Source organism: Aptenodytes forsteri, unplaced genomic scaffold (assembly GCF_000699145.1).
Source record: "Aptenodytes forsteri isolate BGI_AS27 unplaced genomic scaffold, ASM69914v1 Scaffold139, whole genome shotgun sequence".
NCBI classification, from domain to species: domain Eukaryota; kingdom Metazoa; phylum Chordata; class Aves; order Sphenisciformes; family Spheniscidae; genus Aptenodytes; species Aptenodytes forsteri.
Genome location: NW_008794414.1, coordinates 2,213,356 through 2,230,318, shown reverse-complemented (window position 1 = coordinate 2,230,318; position 16,963 = coordinate 2,213,356). Strand labels below are relative to the sequence as shown.

The following is a 16,963-nucleotide window of genomic DNA, read 5'->3' as shown; positions in this document are numbered from 1 at the left end:
GCCGCCCCCGCGGCCCCCGGCAGCGGGGCAGGGGAAGCCAGCAGCTGCTGGGACAGGTGGAGCCGGGCGGCTGGGAGGCGGGCAGGGCGCACCAGGCCGCAGCTGCTCCAACCTAACGCCACCTCCCTGATAAACAAAACGGACTCTTCCCCGCTGGCAGCGAGGGGAGGCTGGATAGTTTGGAGGCAGCCTGGCCCCTGTCTCAGCTGTCCTCTCTCCCCTGCTGAGGCTCAGTAGAGATGGAGGGAGCCAACCGCTCCAGAGGGGAGCAGAGAGCAGCGCCCAGGTGCGATGGGGACAAAATGAAACGGTCCTTGCAAGAGCCCCAGCGTGGCCCTGGAAGAAAGCGGGGAGGAAGGAGAGCCTGTGTTTTTCTCAATGCACAGCAGGACAGGAGGGTGGGGGGGCATGGAGGGAAAGAAGGGGATGCGCCTCTTCAATGTCTGCATTTTATGAAAGCTTCAGACTGAGATTTCCATTTGAAACACGTACACGGAGCATGTCTTTGTCTATGCCTCTTCCTCCCTCCTCCCCAAAACTTTTCCCTTGTCTTTACAAGAGGAGAGAAACACTGGCACACCAAGATGGAAATCTGCTGCCTTTCAACCCTATAGTCCTTGAATGGCAGGTTAAACTATGCTACTTTCTTTTCAAGCAAGAAGCTTTGTAAGACCACCTTTACTCCCCCAAATTTTATATGGAACCACTAACCTCGTTAAAGATACCCAAGCAAAGGTGTTTCTTTAAGGACTCTTATCATTTCAGATTTGTCTCTGACTCATTCCCACTCATGGGACGAAGCCTGGAGACATCAATACCATGAGTGGGAATAGGGACAGGTCTTCAAAGAATCAGCTTAATTTTATTTTCTGTCTCATAGGCAGCTTTCTAGCTCATAAGTGAAGAAATGAAAGTTTGGAGACTTGAGACCAAAGTGTTTCTGCAATAAAAGTAAATGAAGACCAGTTCCAAAAACTTCAATGGAGCCACCGATGTAATCAAAAGGAGGGTCCGATTCACATCAAAGTTGTGATAAATTTGTGGACTGAGAGATTTTTCAATATATGCTTTAACTAGAATCTGGTAATAAAATTGTGTTTTCCTGTAAATGAACACACTGGTCTTCTATGCATATTGGCCTGAATATAGAATGAAATCTTGTTTTAGCCTAATCTCTCCTCACAAATGAAGTTCTGGGGGAGAAAAAAAAAATCCAACCCACTCTGCTTACACAGGGTGTATCTATACCACACAGGCACCTATATGAGACCCGCTGCACAGAGCTGACAGTGCAGCAGCTGTGGCCCTCGCTGCGTGGCTAAGGCACCTACGGTCTCAAGGGGTAAGAATGGGCTACGGCCCCTTTTGCCTCCCTGCTAAATCCACACCTAGCCTGAGAGGGGTAGGAAGCATTAGCAACAAAGAGCAAAGAAACTACCTCCAGAGTCTGTTGCAGGGGAATGTGGTGAATTTGACCGTGCTGGGTCCAGAGCTCAGCAGCAAGTGGCCTCCATGCCCAGCCGGTGACAAGGGAAGCAGGCACAGCCGGTGGGATGTGGGAAGGGAGGGTGAGCTGCCGTGGGGAGGGACAACAGACGGAACTAGAATGGGGCTGTGGGGCCAGGGAGGTGCAGAGAGCGCTGCGTGGGGGTTGGGAAGATCTAAGGACACGAGGATAGGGGTGAGCTGGTAAGCTGGGGGCAGGAGGGGAGGAAATGAACATGCATCAAGCTGGGGAGATGCAGGATCTTAGGCCATGCAGAAGGGTGATATGCAGGGTCTGATGTAAGGCCAAAAGCAGCATTTGTTGTGGAACGGCATACGAGGCTTAACTGTTAAATTAACAACTCTGGCAACTTCTCACTCCTGTTGTCAATGCAAGGATCACATCTCAGGCTGGAGGCCATCCTATATTCAGGCCAATATAACATTACTGTTATCTTCTCCAAAACTTCAGGTAACCTAGTTGCTGTACCAGATGTAACTCAGAACGTTCTCACAGATGAAGAATTCAGGTTTTGTTCCTCTATGATCAAAACTAATTAAGCTGACTTTGAACTGTGTTTAAGTGTCCTTAAAAATGCATCATTAGAACAAATATAGTGTGGATCCAATCTTTGACAATAACAGTGTTTTATTAAAAAAACATGTACGCACTATTATCTCAGTACCATTTCTCAACAGATGAGGCAATTAAGAACTTCAGTATTGATCTCTGAATAGCAAATAACCACTTTCTTTTTTTCTTGTGGATATATAGACTGAGCAATGGAGATAAAACTTAAAAAACCACTGATCCTCAAATATTACACTTTCCAAAGACCAGCTGAAAGAATTTTATGAGTAATATTGCCTGTCTGTGTCTCAACATATTATCACTTAAAATCCTCATTCTTATTGGTGCTTTCACAACTGCAGGATGAATGATTATATGCAGTATCAAATATAACAAACACATTACACAAAAGCTTATATATAATACTATTTTTAAAGAAGCATATACTTAAAGCAGGATTAAAGCAGCCTCTGTTCAATGCACACCTGATGTTTGCCCACTAAAGTCCTCAGATTTTGGTCTTAACCAGTTCCGCTGACTCTTCTTGGAGGAAACCAGAATCCAGTACTTCCCATTTTTACTGGTCTGAAAAACAAAAGGAAGAATGGACTAGACTCCAGCGAAACCAGTATATTCAGAAAGGCTGGGATGCGGCAAGACCGGGAGTTGGAAAGAATCGGAAAGGAAAAGTTAAAAGGGATAGAACCAACCCATGCACAGAACATTATGTACTGTTAATTATAAACTGTAGGAATCAATCGTTCTTGCATTATCAGTAGCAATTACGCACTTCAATTTGCAGTATACTTACATCATGTCAACTAACGCTACGCTGGACAGTAACACATAAAGAGATAAAATTAGACAAAAGCAAAGGAGTTTTCAATGAAGTTAAAAACAAAACAAAAAAAAAAATCCACAGACCACAAATAATTTAGAAATAACAGTGAAACACGTAAAATGCTGGGCCCAGACTTGAGTTTCTTACTCAGAAAGGACTGAATAAGAGAAGATTTCTGGATTAGGCCCAACTTTACTAGAACCTAATGCCTTCATTCTGCTTAATTATACAGGAAATAGCAGCTTAAAAGGTGACCTGCAAAGGAAAATAAAATTAATTTTAAAAAAATAATAAAGCCTCTTAATGATGTACATGCTACAGGTAAATCCCAATAGAGGGCAAGTCTAGGTGTGCCTGAGCAAATCCAGAGGGCTTTTCTGGAATTTCCCTTGTATCTCCCTTTTCCCTGCCACCATCCTTTTGTAAACTTGCAGCATGTCTTCCTTCTCCTGCTAGAAGGCCTCCTGGATGAGACAGGTATATGTGGAAAACATGTTCAGCGCCTCATTGTAACGGGGAGGCTCATCCCCTCCAACTCTTCCAGATATGTAAGGGCAAAGCCCTATACAGTGCACATACCCCATGTGGCATAGCAGGCTGAAGGTATTTGGCAGGAGCCCCGGAGTAATGTAACATTTCCCCCCGCACAAACCATTTTCCCGTCTCCCTTCCCATTCACTCCAGTAAAGCTCAGTAAAGTTCAACTTCGCACAGCCCCAGCCTCCTCTGCCGGTAAGCATGAACGTGACCAAACTGGCATCCTCAAACACCTATTAAAGGCTAAAGTGCTTCAGAGCAACCAACTGAAGCTCTCTGACAGCTGAGGAGCATTTATTTGGGGCTTTGTACATACAGGCAGGAGGTAGAAACAGCTCCAGTACCCAAAGAAAAAAATGAAAGCTTTGTTTTCAACTAACGAGCAAGAGAGGTGGCACAACCCTCACCTCCTCTTTTGGAGGTCCCCAAATCACCTTGTTTCAGGGAGAAAATGCTGATGACTCCTCACTCCCTCTCCCAGCAAGATCCTTATAAATTAGTTACCCTGCGATGCCTATTCAACATCTTCCACTATCGCAGCAGAAAGGAAGAGCTTCGTTATCCAGATGTTTCTACTAATGTAGCTCACAATAAGTAGACAATATTTAAGACAGCCACATAAATGTAATGGACTAAGTCCTTGTGGACTTAGTTCCTCCACTATTGGTATTTACAGACCATTTCCTGTTTGGAAAAAAACCCCAAATTCTGTCTAAAATATTATAATGCCCTCTCAACAGTATTCAACATTTTCTCTTAAATGCTTATGGTGCTCAATTCTCACTGCACATCTAAAGTTGCTCCAGCAAAAAGCAGATGCCCTCAGAGACGGGCCATTAGAGGCATGGAAAGACCATTGTATCAGGGGCAACTGAAGCAACTGAACAAGTAAATAAGCAAGATAAACACCAGATCTAGTTAAAATGCTGAAGAGAATGAAGGAGGAAAGTCAGGTACTTTTATTCATTACCTTATGAATATAGCAAAATCACAATGCAGTGGATCCAGATGAGGGCAATGCTATACCCACAATTAGAGGCATCTCAACTTCTACAAGACCATTATTAAGCAGAGCGCTTAATATACACACAAAACACACACAAAAGGGGATAAGTTTGCATGAATAATGAAAACATCTGCTACATTTGACAGGATTAAGTGAAATAAAAAAATTCCTATGCTTTGTGACAATAAATCAGCTATTGGATAACAGACTTTTTCTTATGCACAGAATACAAAAGTTGTCTATGATAATGCTGATTTTTAGACCACCTTTCTCAGAAGCTTTTGGTGCTAGAAAATCTCTGAGGCAGAATACTGGACAAAGATGTACCATTCTTCTCATAACTGCTTATAGTGTTATTAAGTTTTCTTAACTAGATGAGTTAGGAACAATTTTTAATGAATAACAAAGCTCAAATTATTCTCCACATGAAATAGAGAAGCATCACACAGCATAAAGCATTGTCACATGCACATGCCCAAAACCCACTTGGGAACTAATAACAAAATACGACTTCTATAATTTGTCACATTATCATTCTTAGAATTTATCAGATCTTCCAGTATCCGTGAGGCACTAATTTTGCTAACTCTCCAAACACCCAAATAATTCCAGGTTAGACAATATTTGAATATCTACCATCTAAGGAGTCAAAGAAAAAAAAAAAGCCCCCAAACCCTAAGCTAAATCATTTATTCCTGTTTTTAATACTGAAAAAGAGTAACATACTTTTTGTAAAAATTCACAGTTCATCTTTAAAAATCTGAAAAAATAGCTGCACTTTAAAATGTTTTAAAACATTATATGGTATCTAAACTAAAAGGATAATGAAGACATAACACAAATACAACCAATAATCCTCCTCCTAACTTGCATTTCTTACTTTTCTTAAGAGTGTTCAAGCACAGTAAAGGAAAACACCAGTTTCATGGTTATTTTCTTTCAAAATAAGAGAGCAATAATGAGAACGCAGTATCTGTCATTGCGCCTTGTATACAGAACAGTGAATCTAGCTTCAATTCCTGAAATTAATCAGTTTTAAACGAGAGGAAGGGTCCTAGAAACGTTAGAGTCATAATAATGGTTGAACTGATTAGGGATTTAGTAGTATTACAGAGTCATCCTGGGTTTTCAGTATTTCTTTAAGGAAGCAAAATGAAAAGCTGTTACTTACCCTATGGAAACTGTGATTCTTTAAGAAGTGCTGTCCACACAGATCCCAGGTGAGCATGTACTCACATGAACAGGATCAAGTTCTCTGAAGACAGTAACGTCCATCCAGGCCGTGCCTGTGAACCCTCCCAACTGCTACCGGCAGTGGTGTAAGGCAAAGGGCTCCCGAACTGTGCCACGCGCATCCCCGCACCACCTAATGCTGTCTGCAGCAATGGCATCTCCCAGCTCTGCTCTTCACTCACGCTGTGGGGTAAGAGCCGTTACGGGCGCCACTGCCATCAACGTGCTGCCTTGAGGAAGCGGCAACCTCCCTCTTCAGTGGCTGCTGTAGCCCTGCCACTCCCAAACCTGTGCTCCCGTCTTGGCGTTTTAGATGCTGATGGGAAGGAGCTGGCAAGGTTTGGTGTGGCTGATGAAAGGGAGCAGGGCCATGGGAGAGAAATACGCGGGCAAGAGTTGATGTCCTAGCTGGGAGCGCGGTGTGAGGATTGGAAAGGTGAAACACAGACTGGCATCCTGGTTTGGGAAGGAGGAGGATGAACACATGCAGCCCAAGGAAGCCAGGAGCTGCTGCTGCTCAGGGTGGTAACGGAGCAAACTAAGCTCAGGATGCCCCAGTCTAACCTCTCTCAGGTTTGCCAACAGTAAAGACTCCTTCAGAGCGAAGGACAAGAGATCTCTTGTGGTGCCTCTATGGAGAACGTGCCTGGAAGGGCCACAATTATTGTATCAGGTGACTAATAGTCACCTGACTAAAAAAAGTACTGACAGAGGAAACCTGCTCTGTTCGAGCAGTCAGGCATAGCTGGGGGAGCTGAGTTGGAGGAAGCGTCGGCAAGAGACAGTCAACTCTTCTGTAGCTCAGAAAAGCCAAAGTGACAGTCAGACAGCACCTCCACTACAGAGCGGCAGAACTGAACTACAAATCTCACCATGTCTGCCCCTCTCAGCCGGGGCTGTTAAAATTGCGCAGATGTCGCCAGAGCTCCTGAAGATGAAGGAATCTATCCCTGGGTTAAGGCAACCAAAGAAGGAACACCACTTCGCCTCCTCCTGCTTTCCTTGTGCTGTAGGCTTACACACAAGCCTCTCGCTAGGCAGTGCAGTTTGTGGAGGTGCAGATTTAACCCTCCTTCCTCAGACACCTCTGCTGGGACAGTTGTTGGAAGGGGCTGAGGGCATAATTGGCCAAGAGCCTGCAGCGCTCCAGGACAGCACGCTGCGACCTGCAGCCCTGCAAGGCTCAGCCATCCTTCCTGGATCATCAAGGATCAATGTGCCTACTGCACACTTGCACTGACCTTGGAGTGAGCGGTAGGTCTGACTGACTTTGTAGAAAAATGCTAGACTTTTTGCAGCAGAAGACTCATCTCAAAGTAGCTGCAGGTGGCAGAAGGTCTAGCTGCCAACCAGGGACTTCCAGAGGTCCCTCTTACGGAGAACTAACTTTCAGTAAGGGAGGATCTCAACTGGAGAAATTGATCCCACCAATAGAAACAGTCAAGCAGGTAAGAAAAATCCATGCTTAACTGGCACAGATGTTGAAGTATTGATGACTTCAGGGGTGCCTTTCTCTGTGTTGAATTAAAATCCGTCTCCTGACTGATGCAGGGGTCTACATCACTGTTTGTTCTTGACAGGCCATCTGATCTGCATTTATTTGAACAGCACATCACTCTAAAGGAGACAGCCAGTGAAGCCTGTTCACCTTTGCTCACGTTTAGAAGGAGAATCCTGTCTTTGGTAGGAAGATGTTGATTCTCCCCCATTTGTTCTTGGCTGGATGGGGCCAGAGGGGGAAGGGGGCAACAAAGGGAGGTGTCCCTCTGTAGCCCGAGTTCTCCTGCATCTGGAAGCTCAAGCTGAGGCTTTGATCTAGAGGACAAGAAGGAGGAAGAATGGGTGTTGCTGGGGTGAGACTGTTCACCAGAAGGTGGGTTTGACCAGGGAGCCTGCCTAGGCCAGGAGCAGCTCGTGCCTGCACTTTCACAAAGTGATACTTCATTTAATTTTCTGCCTGTTTTATTGTGTAATTTGGAAGAGATTTGAACAGCAAGCAACATGTACGCACATGTTTCTGCCCTAAGCAATGAAGACACCTGGCACGACTGTCTATAAACACAGCACTGCCAAACGGCAGGAGGCACAGATCTCAACCCCCGGAGCCCTGCCTCCGGCCATCGTGGCCTTTTGTACAGCAGACAGCGAGAGGAAGAGAGCCAACAGGTACACCACCCAACAGCAGCCGGGAATCGGCCGGGGTTTTACAGCTCCCGTTCTCTTGCAAGCTGACGGAGAGATGAGAAAAGACAAAGGGCTCCAAGTTGAGGCCCCCGGGGGATGAGATGGCATTGAGAGGTGGGTGAAGCCACTTGGCCTTTTGCATTTTTGGACAACAGTTACTGTAAATAACCATTCAAAGATGTAGGCACTGGCCCTACTGTACAGCAGTGTTTCATGTAAGGGGAGCACCTGCACATATGCAAACTAATCACAAAAGAACAGATAGGGTTTTTTGATTTTTTTTAAATACAAGGCTGTATTTATCTTATCTTGAACTTCAGGACTTCTCCTTATAGCAGGCAGCTGAGTTCAGAGAAATCCTTCTCCATGGATTCAAGCTCTAGCCTACAGTAATAGAGGGGTGGCTGAGGGAGTGTGGTAGGACAGCAGCAAGAGCACGCACAGGCTGCAGGAAGACACAACCAAACCCAAGCATGCAGCAGCAGAACTGCCTGTGAAAGCTGCTGCAGGAAAATGGAATGACGTGGGCAAAACAGTGAAAATATCTATCCAGCGATCTTAGGTATAAACATAAGAATGACTTAGAGATATTAACACATAAGACTTTACCCCTTGGGGAAACAGCCTAACATCAAGAACATGATGAATTAACATAAGCATGGAAACTAAAACCATGCAACCATTGTAGTCTACTGTTAGTGACAGCACATTAGTAATATCTACTGTGTGCAGAACAACGATTATGCTGCAAAGACTATTATACAGAAGGTAGAAAAATACAAGAATTAAGATATTTCATCAATTCAAAATTTTAACAAAGTCTTTGTTGGGTTTTTTTTTAAAACATCCACAAAACAGAGAAACTTAGTGAAATTGCATAAAGTTGAGCAGGAAAAACCCCTGATCCTTTCAAATTAGTGTGAAATATGGGTAGCAAGGGGAACAAATGCACTAAAATGATTAAACCCATTTCTTTTCTTCTGGATGGTAAATACATAGATTCCACTAGTAAACATCTGTTAAATATATGTACCTTTTATTAATTAATACAGCAAGCATTTGGAGGAAAAAACCCACTAGGTTGCTGTGGGACAGTAACCATCATACAAAAATAGGTATTTATATAGATTTGACTATTAAATACAACATTTTTTTTTCATGATCATAAGACTGTTCGCAATTCCTGAAAGCTGTACTACAGTCATGAAATTTGGACAACCAGCTTTTTAATTTTAGAAAATAACTCATAATATGCTACACTAGAGAGAGTATTACATAGAATTTTTCTTCTGTATTCTGAAAGAGGTTATCGTGCCTGCCTGTTTTTTTTTTTTCTTAAGTTTCTGGAAAAGTAGAACATGAACTTACCAACATTTATTTTATCATGACCTAATAGTCTGTAATTTAAAGAAAAAAAAAATCACAATACTATCCAGCATCTCTTTGTGGGCTTTCCATGTTTCAAATTACTTAGGTCCACTTTAAATCTTGAGAGCTCAGTTTTGGTTACTAAATGTTCCAAAGGATTCCTGATTATATACTAAATTGAAGGAAACAAGAGCTGCCTAGAGTTAACCCATCTGATGATTGTGGTTTTATGGGCTTTTTAAGAATCTCTATGGCACTGCATAGATGTTTTTCTAAAAACTGAGGAGAGGCTGTGATACAAATAACGTTGATACTGTAATTACTGTTAGAATGTTTAAAACCTGCAAAAGTGCTTTCATGTATTTTGGAATCACACCACCACCCGCTCCCCAAGAATAATCTGCATCCATTTTTAAAGTGATGATGCTTCTGTGAAAGCAAACTTTGGTCACTATTTAATCTGCATATAGGACCATGTTATTTTTATAATAAAATCAAAAGCAAATCCTGTATATGTACAAGTAAACACAAACATACATCCTAAAGGTGCCTATGAGATTGTACACTAATATGATCAGGAATCAATTGATGTTCATAAGGAGTATTATTTTCCTTTGTCCCAAGACATCTTAAAATGAGACTAGGTGTGCAGGCTAGATTAATGGTACATCTAGGCCAGTATTCTGCCTCCAGTAATAGCCAAAAGTACAGAACAGGTCACGAACGTGTGATATTTCTCACTGATACCCTTCTGACCTCCAACTACTTTAATGTCAGGGACTTCTGAACCGTACATGATTTCTGTTAGTTTAGCAACTTTCAGTACATCACCCTTCCAAGCAATAGCCCACGCTCCCCCTGGAAACCGTATCAGTTCCTAGTATCTACAGCATACTTTTGAAAAGTTGTCCCACAGGTCTCTCCACTACCAATTTTAAGGAGAACCTCTTCCTTTTGAAGGCTCTGAAACTGTCTTCCCTCCTAACTGTGTATGTTCTTGTTTTGAAAGGCAGTGGTTAGTCTGCCTCTTCCTTCCTCTGCAGATCTCCATGACATTGCCCTCAATTCATTCCTTTCCCAGACCAAAATCCCAGTTTACAGAAGTGTTCTTCATATGGAAGCCACCCCATGTAGCTCATCATCCTTGCTGACCTTCTCTAAGCCTCTTCCAGTTCTAATAAATCCTTTCCGAGATGAAGGCTCCAGAAGTGCACGCAGCACTCAGGAGGCAACTGGACCATACACTCTTGTAATGACAATCTCAATTTTGTTCTGTATTTCTTTCCCCTAACATTTGGGTTGTGTTTCGGTGACCAATGAGCTCAGGATCTCACAGAATCACCAATCGCAATCCCCAAATCTTCCTCCTCAATTGTAATAGCTCAAACTCATAATCTTATATATAATCAGGATTGTTCTACCCAGTGCTCCTCAGTTATACTCATTTATCTACACTGAATTTCATCGCCCATTTTGTTGCACAGCCCTCAGCACTTTAATGTCCTTTTACTGTTTTCCACAGCTGGCCCTCTTCTTCACAGCAAACTTGCTCACCCAATTGCTCATCCCCTTACTGATACCATTTATGAATGTGATGAACAGCACAGATCTCCGTGGAATGTAAGTGGGACCCTCCTCTAATTGAGAATTGACCTTCTACTTCTACCCTTTGATCCTACCTTTTAATCTGTCATTTACTTATGCAAAGACCTTCCCTCTTACATTATGGCTCCTAAGTTTCCTTAAAAAGCCTATTTGATAAAGTTCACTTTGATTTTTGAACCAGAACATCTTTAATTCTTGCTGATGCCTCCAAAGAACTCCAACTCCCTAAGACAGGACTCCCTTACAAACGCTGCTTTGACTCTTCCCAAATAATCATACCTACCCAGGTGGCCAGCAATTCTATGCTTTATTATAGCATCTACCAAAATTGCCTGGTACAGATTTCAGATTTGCCTGGTGCAGGCCTGCCTGGCCCAGACCAGCCCTGAAACCATGATTTTACATACTTACATTTCAGAAGATTTTTCTAAACCTGAATACTTTAGGTTGTACCATTTAAACAACATAATTAGGTTGCAGAGCACAACTAGATAGGATAGGAAGTTACAAGTTTTGCTTTTTGAGACAGTCATCTAACTTGAATTGTAACGCAAGATGTTTTTAACAGTTTCAGTACTCAGTCAAGTAAAAGGGTTTCTGGTGCTCTAGTCTGCTAGGTGGAAATCACAATGACGTCGGTGAACTCAAGATAAACTCCACTCATATATATCACCACACAACATAATCCCGTGCAGCTAGTGATCTCTGCTCGGTCAGAGAGAGACGGTCTGAACTGGAACAGCACAGAAAAAAGCAGCCACCAGTCACTCCACTTTGTGCTGTGCTCCTCATTTAAGCTGAAAAAGTAAAACTTACCAAAGAGCTCAGTAATTTCACTTGAAGGTCTGCTAGGCAGACAGCACAAAGGAACTGCCAGAAGGCAGGGACAGGTTTTAAATAGCAAAGTCTGTAAAATAAGCATGGACTAGAAGTCAGAAAACATAGGACTACAATAATCCAACCAGTGATTCATCATTTGGGCTTGGAGAAATCCTCTACCCTACCTCAATTTCTGTCTGCTACTAAAAAAAAAAAATATATATATATATATACACACACTTACCTGTCTTGCTAACACAAGCTCAAATAAGAGGGGCAAGGTGGTGGGAAGAAGTCTTTGAAAAATCGCAATACCACATAGAAGCTGAAGTGACTGTAATAGGACAAGACCCTTCACAGGAGAGTTAACTTTGCCTCATGAGATTAGGTTAGATGGTTGGGAAGCTCACATTTGGGACAAAATGACAACTCATGAAGGACAGAAATAAAGTGACTGAGAGAAAGGGTAGCCTCCCCAGTACATATGCTGCATCCTGGGTGTAGGTAGTAACTCTACACAGTTGTCCAAAGAACGTAGCAGAAGCCCAGTCCTGCCCTGAATCACGCTGCCTGAACAACATTGCCTGGGGGCAAAAACTGTGACGGGGTTTAGCATTGCTTTTTTCATAACCTTGGATTTTCATATGATTTATTGACGCTATTCCAATTAAAATGCTGATCCTGGTTGCCCCGTCTCCTCTGCCTCTTATCCCAGCCCCCAAAGAAAGGCAACAAGTAAGAACGAGTGCCCAATTTCCAAGCAGCTGCTAATCTTCCAATACACTCTGCAGTCGAGGAACTGCTGTTCTATCTGAAAAGAAAATACTTCATAAATTATTGTAACTTTACATTAAATAAAAAGTGTCACATTTAGTCACGATGGCCTTTGCTACTGCTGCTACAGCTGCGATGCTGGATGATTGTATCAATGACCTTATGAGCTAAAACACAAAAGCCTTAGGAAAGGAGAACTAAAGATGCAGAATACTTAGGGTAATGCCGAAGCAAATCCCTCTTCAAAGCTGTAATCAGTGAGCCTTTCAGAACTTGCACAGCGCAGACGCTGAATGTATTTCTGACTCTGTTCATACGTACCAGGCTTTGTCTATGCAATGATGTTAGCATACACCTAATCAGCTTACTCTGATTACAGTGACTTCACAGAGTGTTTGCATGCCATTTTGCTATGAGAACACCCTTGTTAATGACGTAAATACATAGCTCTGCATTTGTTCCCATCTCCCATTCGGCGTGTTGAGTGGTTCATTTACAATGCTCTGCTTCAGTTTGTCATGCAACACATTTTGGGATGCGCATCTTAATAATTCTGAGATTTGATGCCAGATTAATGAACAATTAAAAGCAGTCATGCGTAATTTAGAGCTACATGATTGAACACAGCAGAGGGAGATGAAGCCAGGCAGTTAGTATCCAGAACAGCCACCTGGAGTACAATTTTTGGATTCAGGTGACCGGCAGCAACTACTAGTTTCAGGCAGCAAAGGCAGAATGTGCCAGAAGTCCACACAGATTCTGCCCTGGAGCTGCACCAACAGAAAACCAATCTGGGATCTCCTGTCAGCCTGATGAAATGTCATAACGATGTAGTCACCAAACAACTTTACCATTAAATCACAAGGTGATCAGCTTGTTATTGGCAGGGCAACCAAGTCAGGAAGGCTGACAGTCGCATGAGGAGATTTCTCCATGTCTGTCAATGCACAGGAGGTCACGGACAGCTTTGAAGGGACAGGGTTCCCTACTGGCACAGAAGCAGGTGGTGAGACGCATACCTGTTGCCCTACTCTACCCTAGCTCCACCTCCCAAACACACAGGCTTAAGACTTTATCAACATGATGGCATATTCCTTCACAGTCCTGCTGGACAGAGTTTATCGCAGTAAGCATTCACCAATACTAATAATGGGTGGTCTACGACAAAACACCTGTGTCCTACAAGGTAATTTTTGTTCTTCTCCACAGTCCAAGACACCAGGGCATTTAAGAGCTCTCCTCTTTTTTTTTTTTAAAGCAACTTAGTGGACTTTGCTTCCCTGATTTCCAAGCCTACGTTAAGTGATGGGAGAAAAACACACGCAAGACTTTGCCTTGAACAGCTGCAGACTGCCAGTGGGGCAGGCTTCCAGAAAGGTGGAAGGAAGATGGTGACAAAAAAGATAGAATAAAAATAGTCTTATGACTTTATGGTACGCATCAATGTTTCATGCACGTTATGGGAAAAAATCCCGGAGGGCAGATGGAAACATGAAATGGAGATGCTTTTGAGAGTCCCGGAGAACGTATTCCTCTAAATGCTCTCCAACAAGACGCTTGAGCTCCTTTCACGCTGTGGGAAAGCAGCTGTAGGCTAGCAAAAAAATTTGCAATCAAAAGGTATGTTTTAGTTTAGTTTTATTTTCAAAAAGTTGTGAAGAGATGAGTTTTACAATAGCCGGGTGTTCAATTATTTTTCAGACAGGTGTTTAGAAAATGGATTTATTTACCGATTTAGCTGATGGTGCTTTTTCAATGAAAAAAATAATGACCTTAAAAACAAAGTAGGTCGTGCAAGGAGTGCTCCTCTGGATGATGTACATAAGATCCTGAATACTGTCAGGCAACATTTCCAATCAGCTCAACTGACACAGTGATCTCAATATGGAACATCTTCTATGTTTTACAGGGTGTTGAAGGTAAAGTGCTTGACCAGTGTTTTGTTACAACTGTTTATGTTTAGCACCTTTGTATTGCCTGTTTGTTGTCCCCTTCCAGAATCGCATAATCCATTTCAGTCTTCTGGGAGTTCTCCAGGAAACCCTCCTTTCACCACTCTGCCTTTGCAACCTCCTGCTGAGCTGAGCTGACAATTTCAAGGTTCAGATCCACCTTTTGTTTATCTTCTGAAATTTGATGGCTATCTTTTAGCTAATAATTCCCCTCTTCATATGGGCTGCAGCTTTTTTACGTGCTAAGAGAAATCAGAAAAAATAAAGATGTTACTAGTCACCCCACTCATTACAAACTCTATTTTAATACTGCTAACTAGTTTCTTCCCTCATGACCACATCCAAATTCTTTTCCCCCAACTTTTCTTTTCACCGTGTTCCCTTCAAAACTGCAAGATGCCTTCCAAATTACTTCCACATACTACATATGCTGTTGTAGGTTTTTCTGGGACATACGTAATGGGGTAAGTTGTTTGCTATTGTTTCAAAACTTGAAATGGTCAGACACTGTTGGATAGGCATTTGAGTATAAAGGGTTCTGCCTTTGTTTTTTTTTTAAAAGAAAAAAACAGTAGGCATTACATTTGTAACAGCACACATGTGCAACTAACTGTCCTCATGCTGAAGGATATTACTCCCTAGCAAATTCTTGGGAGACTTAAGGGTCCCATTTATAAAGACAACAGGCAAACTGCGATAATACACTGCAAGGCTACCTATCAACAAGCTTCATCCAGGAGTGCTAGAGGAGCATTTCCTTAAAGAAAAGGGGGGGGGGGGAAGAAAAAGAAAAATCCCAACACCTCTTTTACCTGCAATGTTTGTGTCAAACCTCCCTCCCACACACTCTTTTCACTCCTATAAATTACTGTAAAATACACTGCAAAATCAAGAAAATTCTGTAGCAGTTGTTACATATACACAAGCTCACTCTACTAAATAAAAGTTTTAGAACAGCAAAGCAGTTCAAAATTCCTTGTGTACTTCACCCTCAGCAAAGACTGAGCACGCTAATGAAACTCTGTGACAGCAGAGCTTTATATTTGAGGCTGCATTAAGATTTATAAACACTCTGAGCATGACTAAGGTCTGGAGCAGGGGGGCAGCATAACCAAAGCTGGGGAAGGGCTGTGACTAGTGAGGAGGAAATGAGAGGAGATCAAATCAGCTGAGAAAGGAGGCAGAAAAGTGCAACTCATGTTTGGGACTTGGCACAGCAAAGAAATATACCGTTAAAGCTTTAAAGTGAGACTGATGAGAGGATGCCATTCCGGGGAGGGGAGCAAGAGTGGAAAAAAAAAAAAAGCAATATGAAAAATGCAAAAGCATCAAAAAGTGTGATCAAGAGCTCTTGTATTTGTGGAGTCAGGTCTGGCTCAGCTGGGACCGGTGTGCTCCTTGCTGCGTCTAGCTGGGCTGCGCTGCTCCATGCTTTCCCCACAGCCGCAGGGCTCCCCAAGGCAGGCAGGGAGAGGGCAGCGTGCTCCGTGGTGACATCAGCGCCAAGAGCAGGGTCACCCCTCTCCTTCTAGAGATCTCCAGGCTTCCCAACTAGGGCAAGGTAGCTATGGGACAGAGCCGCAAAGACTTGGGCAATGAAGACAACCTGATGCCACTCCTCGTGGGATGGATCTCTTACACAGAGGGTAGAGAGTGCGGAGAACGAGGGGAAGGAAAAGACGTGGAGGTACAAGGGAGCTGACACAGTAAAGTTTCTGAGAAGTCTTTCAGTACAGCAGGACTGATAACTAGGCAAGGGTAGCTGAGCGAAGACTGAACAGAATTTGCTGGATTTGACATGCAAAACTTTGGGGTGGGGGATACCAACAGTAAAGGTTATTACTCTGGGTGAGAGGGTAAGAGAAATTAAGACATGTAAGGACAGTAGCTGGAGTGCAGAAGTTCGGACGTTGCCAGGGAGTGACAGTGCATCTGGGTGAATGAGGAGCCCACAGCAAATAAATATAACAAGAGTCTGATCTGAGTTTGAGAACGGCTAAGTTAAATGGCAAGGGGAAGGCTGCTACCTGAGCCAGAGAGCTCCGCTCCAGAAAAAGTAGTTTAAACCCTCCTGTGAAGTTATTGTGCAACTGGGCATGCAATACTTACTGGATCGGCTTCCTCCTCCAGCCTCTGCAGGATCCTGTAGCCGTTTCTTGGGTATTGTTCACGTCTGATGAGTCACAGTGCTTGCAGCAGGCCCAGGCCCAGCTGGACACTATGGCATAGGTGAGGCTACTGACCTTTATTTGCTGGGTTTCTACCCGGTTACCTCAGGCCTCTGCTGTGGCACTGTGCACCATCCGGGGGGAAAAAAAATAAATCACTCCTGGATTCGGTGGCAATGTCACTTGCAGAACAACAGCCCAGAGCACGTACGAGGGCACTGATCAAGAATCCCGTTGTGTTTCTTTGTCTTCTGCTACATCCTTTGTGGTGCTTTGTGTTGATTCATCCCCGAGGCCAGGTCCAGGTGTGCTCTCTCGCTTTCGTTTATGTGGGCAGTGACCTGTACCTGTCCATCCCGCAACAATTCGTATCTGAGTAGGGTCAGACATACATGAACTGGAGGCCACCAGAGCCTTGGC

The 16,963-nt window shown here is 43.3% G+C and overlaps 1 protein-coding gene across 1 annotated transcript in view; it reads right to left on the bottom strand.

The window, feature by feature from the left end:
* Positions 1 to 16,504, bottom strand: part of PLAG1 (PLAG1 zinc finger) — a 21,163-nt gene extending 4,659 nt beyond the window's left edge. The window contains exons 1-3 of the mRNA XM_009289324.2: positions 16,485 to 16,504; positions 14,390 to 14,617; positions 2,542 to 2,641 (exon numbers count right to left, since the gene is read on the bottom strand). The gene's annotated coding sequence lies outside the window, so the exon portion shown is untranslated. The remainder of the gene's footprint in view (positions 1 to 2,541; positions 2,642 to 14,389; positions 14,618 to 16,484) is intronic.
* Positions 16,505 to 16,963: the final 459 nt, after the last annotated feature.